The sequence below is a fragment of the Ciona intestinalis genome, unplaced genomic scaffold, assembly GCF_000224145.3.
Source record: "Ciona intestinalis unplaced genomic scaffold, KH HT000458.1, whole genome shotgun sequence".
Classification (NCBI taxonomy): Eukaryota; Metazoa; Chordata; class Ascidiacea; order Phlebobranchia; family Cionidae; genus Ciona; species Ciona intestinalis.
In genome coordinates this window covers 1-6,199 of record NW_004190779.1, presented here as the reverse complement: position 1 = coordinate 6,199, position 6,199 = coordinate 1, and the positions used below count along the sequence as shown (strand labels likewise).

The 6,199-nt window shown below is 34.0% G+C and overlaps 2 long non-coding RNA genes across 2 annotated transcripts; one reads left to right on the top strand and one right to left on the bottom strand.

Moving 5' to 3' along the window:
• Nucleotides 1-223: 223 nt before the first annotated feature.
• LOC104265781 lies at nucleotides 224-977 on the bottom strand. Its single transcript, XR_717276.3, has 3 exons — nucleotides 780-977; nucleotides 568-724; nucleotides 224-349 (listed from the first exon to the last, which is right to left on the bottom strand). It is a non-coding gene; the product is annotated as an uncharacterized LOC104265781 (long non-coding RNA).
• Nucleotides 978-4,482: 3,505 nt separating this feature from the next.
• On the top strand, nucleotides 4,483-5,236 carry LOC100178011. Its single transcript, XR_003397182.1, has 2 exons — nucleotides 4,483-4,686; nucleotides 5,129-5,236. It is a non-coding gene; the product is annotated as an uncharacterized LOC100178011 (long non-coding RNA).
• Nucleotides 5,237-6,199: the final 963 nt, after the last annotated feature.

The following is a 6,199-nucleotide window of genomic DNA, read 5'->3' as shown; positions in this document are numbered from 1 at the left end:
TCGTTTAAATACATCCTAAAAAGCTAAAACTACTAACTGTCTTGCGCAAGGATACATTTTTCACAATGGTAGCGGCACCGAGCCTCGATAACATATCCACTTGGTGGTAGGCGTAATCACATCGGCAAAAATATGCTAAAGCAAAATCCCATTCCAACTTTTTTACAAAATATTAACGTAACATAATTCTTAATAAAGTTGTAATCTAACAAAAACATTCACTAGGGATTTTTATCAAGGTAATTTATTCAGTTTCCAATTATTTATAACATGATTTATCGTTTATTTGACCTTGATTACATCATTATCTCTTCGTTGATGACGTCATCATCCAATTCGATGTCTTCAACTAGAACAAATACATCAGGTAATCATCAACAAAGTTGTACATGTGGCAACTCGTTTGATAGCATGAGGTGTATGAAACAAGAAAAACTTGTTACAATGACAGTCGTAGCCCGCCATGGGAGATTAAAATAAGTATTAATCACCCATGTATTTATTTATTTTACTTGACATTTATTTCAATGAAACGTTGGGCCTTCCGATACAAGATGCTTTGCTTACCGTTTGAATTTTTGATTTCGTTCCAAGTCCAACGACGACGGCGAGTACGACGACGACGACGACGACGACGACGACGATGAAAGTAGAAAGCATCCGTAGACTCGGTGAGCACGAGGATCCCGATGACGAGCAAAAGTAGAAGCAATGATTTCTTCATCTGCAGAAACAAGTGTTAGTGGAGAGCCAACAGCAAATTGGTACATGTTCCTTACTCTGTTCCCTGCAAAAGAAAGATGACTAAGTAGCCTTGAAACTCAAGCTATTTCAAAAAGGTTTCTTAAGTTCCAACGAAGTAAGTCTCAGTTGAGTGAGGCAACATCCGTTAAAAGTTTTGGTAAAGTATATTATACTGTAGCCTACCAACACTGGGTGTGCAGCTTTGACTAACGTTGGTAGAACTTAAATATTTAAATTTGGTGATATAAAGACGAATACAACTTGTGGTTTTGCTTATAAAAGCAATAAATACACGACGCCTGAGGATGTCATATTTAGCGCCCCTACTATAGACTAACGGATTCGATTCGAGACACGACGCTAAAACTGCCCTACCATAAAATTACACAGGTGGTAACTCGTAAGCGGGCACAAAGTGTAAAATATAAAACAACTGTGTTGTAACGACCATCGTTGCCATACCTATTTATTAAGTGACATTCAAGTTATTCAACACAGCTTTTACTTTGTATTTTTATAATTTACCTATTATAAATTTGGTACCTGAACTACATGTTTATTTCGGAATGGAAAACTATACAATTAGAGTCTATTAGACCATCGCAAATTAAGTCTACAGAACCATTGGAGTTTGTTAAAGTATTTTATTTAAAAACAGCGAACAAAGCGCTATGGATCTCTTAAGTTTTTCCTTACGTTTTCTCCTGAGTAACAGAACCATTGAACGGGAAGGCTCCAATGTAACGGAACCATTGAACGGGAAGTCTCCAAAGTAACGGAACCAATGAACGGGAAGTCTCCAAAGTAACGGAACCATTGAACGGGAAGTCTCGTTTAGAAATGGAACTCTAAAGACAAGAGACTTCACCCTATTTCAAAACGTTTCATGAATTCTTATGAAGATTAACGTTAGTGTTAAAAAAACGAGAGAAGATAGAGTGTATGGTAGACGATAAACACTTCATCCTCTCACAAAACAAAACCTCATCCTAGCTGTTTTAAAAGAGTTCTTGTGAAATTTGACCTATACGTTACTTTTGACTATTCGTTGACAGAAAAATATTCTGTAATTTCCCACTTGGCTACACAACGTTATCAAAGCTGTTATAACAGTCAAAGCACAACGGATAAGTTATTAACATAATTCTACCTTAAATGTAACGGGATTATTTATTTAAAAATACGAATCATGCAATAGGCATGTAATAGTGTTTACGTTTAATATTATTGCTTAAACGCGTGGTATTGGCATTTATTTATTTCTAGTTGATATGTTTTATATTTTAGCATTGTATTACTATTTCATATTATGTTTCAATATCGTACTTGTTAAACAAATTACGTGTTCTTAAATCGTATGTACTTTCTGTAATTGTCGCTATATAAATTTTTCATTGTAGAAGCTACTAGCTTTCTAGCGAGCTCTAGCGGTTGTAATTAGTAGGTACGGCCAGAGCCATTGAAATACCGAGTAGACCAACCCATTGTTACGTAAAACACAAATTGAACGGCAATTTGGGTCCAAAATAACACAGTAGGTATAAATGCATGTTTTTTGGTAAATTACAGAAGAACTTGGGCTTGAAAAGAAATTTGAAAGTTAGAAAGTGTAAAAAACATGTGTTATTTGTTTTCTGTATCAAAAAAAGTTAAAAAACAAAACTAGAAGCGATTGATTTGTGACATTTTAGTCATTTAATGTGGGTAAATTTATATAACTTTTCGAACAAATGTTTGGTAAAATCGAACAAATGTTTGGTAAATGTTTTGTGGTAAGGTAAATAGAAGCTGTTTTACGCCTTCCCACAAATGGAAAACCTAACAAGTTCGTTTAAACCCATTGCCAAAATCACCACTTTTGCTCGATTTTGCGGCAGATGGACTGCTTGGTGTTTATACGACCTCTGGGTACATCTTCTGCATGTACCAAGAGCAAACACTTACAACTTAAAAACTTGTCCTGCATTAACATTTTTTTAGTTACTTGGTCATTTTTAAAATGTTTATTTATATTAAAAAAATTGATCTGCTGTATTTAAATCTTTATTTCAGTGTAAACAAATGATAGTTTTAGCAAATATATACTGTATCGTCACAAGTCTAAAAAGGAGCGTTGTTAGGTATTTGAACCACAATTATTCCCATGTCACAAATATATCAAAAATAATGTTCGAAAAACTTGCTAAAACTATGTACATTTTGCATATACTTAAGAATATTGGGTAGCACTGTATTACGTATGGTTCATATAGGTAAGATGGGACACTGTTAGACACATATTTCTTGAACGTGATTTGAACAATTCTCTTCTACGCTCTTATAGGAACGGTTATATATTTCTGTAAATAATCTCAGTTTACTACCAAATGAGAGATAAAACAGAATGTTAACATGAACCATTTTACCCCAATTTACCAACGCAAAATTAATGAGAGTATATCGCACGTTGCTATGGATAATCGGCTTTTGAAAAAGACAACATAAAAAAGTTGTGCTTTATTTTAGCTCTTGTTTATATCATTTTAATTTTGTTAAGTCATCATTTGCTTGTTTAGGGACCTCTATGTTACATATGCGTAGTACCTTGTCTGCTAGGTGTAGGCGACCCCGCTTGTTTTCGTTTTTTTTTAATGTAAATATGTTTTGTTTCATATGTTGTTTTTAACCTATGCTTTATCGTAATCAAATACTCTAATAAAATCAATATTCTTTTACAACATGCTGCAAAGGAAAGTTGGAATGCTAATTCAGTATTGATTTCATTGTAGAAATTAAATTTCTCAACTAGAAATAATAAAAATCTGTTGGTTTTACTACAACGTAAACTATAGTTGTCGTCAGTACATTAGAATAGAAAATTACAAAAATAGTTTAAAATACCATATGTTGGGACAATACATCAGGCCTGAAACTAAACGGAAGTTATTAAAACAAAACGACAGGACACGAACTATTGCTTTAGCTGGTAAGATGACCACTCAAGAAACAAATGAACGTTTAAATGATGGCTCCCTGTCTTAAAAACAGAGTAATGAAAAGATATTTAAATCGAAACTTTTCATACGTTTTGGTATTCTTGGCAAACGTAAAAGTTCGCTGCTGCCATTATGGGAGAGTATGTATCCTTGGGCAAAAATATACGATAATTGTAACCCAGTAAACTGACAAAAAATAAAAATTTGCTCAATGTAAAAGGTTAATGCACAATCAAACGCAAAGTTGCAGACGTGATATAATTCGCAAGCGGGCACAAAGTATACAAAACTGAACACCCCAGTTATAACGTCTGTCCTTGCGCTGCCATGCGAGGGTAAATAAGTTACATTCAATCATAATGAAGTCTAGACAAGCCAACGTAAGATTTCGCTATGAACAACATATAAGGTAAAACGTTATTAAAGTGTTTTAATAAAATACACAAACGTTTATTTGAAAAAACAAGAAAGTTTCTGAAGTAAAAACTGATGCGGTCTTTGCGATTGGTAATGAGCAAACATGATGCTAGTTTTTAAAACTGAATAGTTTCGGTTTTTTTCAGGCGTATTAATCTTTACAGCACGTACTCATGCCTTACACAGGAACTCATCAGTCGTATCGAATCTACGAAATTGAGGGGCGCATTTACCGAGAAGATTAAAACAGATAGATCGGAAACAATTAAACAACGCTAGTAATAAAAGGCGCTGAGTTTTGCAATATTTTATTAGTTCCTCAAAAGAAATAACGTAAGTAACTTATTTGTTGTTGTTTTTTGTATAGCTAGTAGTAATCATGTTTTATTGCAGATGAACAAGTCAGCACTTCTACTTTTGCTTCTCATCGGACTTCTCGTCCTCACTGAAACTACAACTGCTTGGTGGGTTGGTAGTCGTCGTCGTCGTCGCAGTGTTACTCGTCGTCGTGCCCATTATGACCAACAGGAAATGCCACAAATGAACGAAAGTAAGTTACTGCCCGCAATTGTACTACTTTATATGTCAATTGTAAAAGCTTAACGTCTGTAAAAGTTAACAGCATAATTAAGTTTAAAAAAATGTTTTAACAACTGATGCCGTCGATCAATGGTTAGCGCGCATGCGTTGCGAGTTTAAGGCTCGTCACTGATACCATTGTAGACGTATTAGTCCTGGGTTAAGACACTTAACAGCAATTGCCTGAAACCCAGTGGTCACTCATGTTCTGTCTAAATTATCAAGAATACACAAAAAATAAAATACAAAATGAGTCATTAAAATAATAGTTACCTTCATGTTATCTCATAAGCGGGCACAAGGTGTATGAAACAGAACAACCTTATCATAACGTCTGTCCTTGTTACTAATCCATACTAGTATAAATAAGTTTTATTGATATAACATGTTAATAAAAATATTTAAATTTTCAGATTCAGACATGAATTTCTTCAAATCGATTGCTGAAGAACAATAAGTGTTCATTTATGTTTAAGCTGCAAATGTACAGTTTTAATAAATTAAACATCAGCAAATATAAATTGTGTTGTGTATCAGTCACCTTATGTTTTAAACTTTTTGAATATCTTTTATATTTTGTGAATATATAAACATGCGAAACAGTTTCCAACACCGCCTAATTGGCGTCTATTGGAATCTAAAAAATTCACCCACAAAGTTATATACGCGGTAACTTGTAAACGGGCATGAATTAATTAAATAGAAAACTCGTGTTATATGACTGCCGTTGGGGCTCATAGAAATTGTTAAATTTAATGGATAAATTGATGGGTAAAATTATGGATAAATTTATTGGTAAAATTATAAATTAGTTAATGGGTAATATTATTAATAAATTTATTCGTATAATTATAAAAAAATTATGGGTAAAATTATGAATATTGTTAGCGGTTTATTTAAGGTAGGACGACTTCTCACTTCGAAACACAAAACCAAAATGACCATATTTTAATGGGTAAACAACGGCTTAAAATGCATGAGTAAACAAAGCCAATACAGTATGATCACAAACGAAGGCAATATAGAACTTAGAAGACACAGTGATATACATAACCATAGATGCCTAAATGTGTTCAGATACCTATGCTAGCACCAAGTGGCCACGATATGTTACGGGAAACTAAGCAAGGAAACGTACGCAGCTTATTTATTCTCACGTGACAGGATAACTACAGTAGTTATAACACGGTTGTTCATACACCTCGCACCCGCTTACCATTTACCACGTATGTAATTTATTTATCCTCACGTGGAGGGGCAATGACAGTTGTTATTATACGGTTGTTCATACACCTCGTGTTTGCTTATGAGTATCCACGTACGTTAAATTGTGGGTGTTTTTTTGATTTTTTGGTTTGTAAATATGTTGCATGGTTACCTAGCTCCGCTGTTGTTTTTCGTATTTCGAACGTCTTCAAACAAAGCCCATACCATTAGTTGCATGAGAGGTTGGACGTTATTTGATATTCGCGTCACATTTCCAG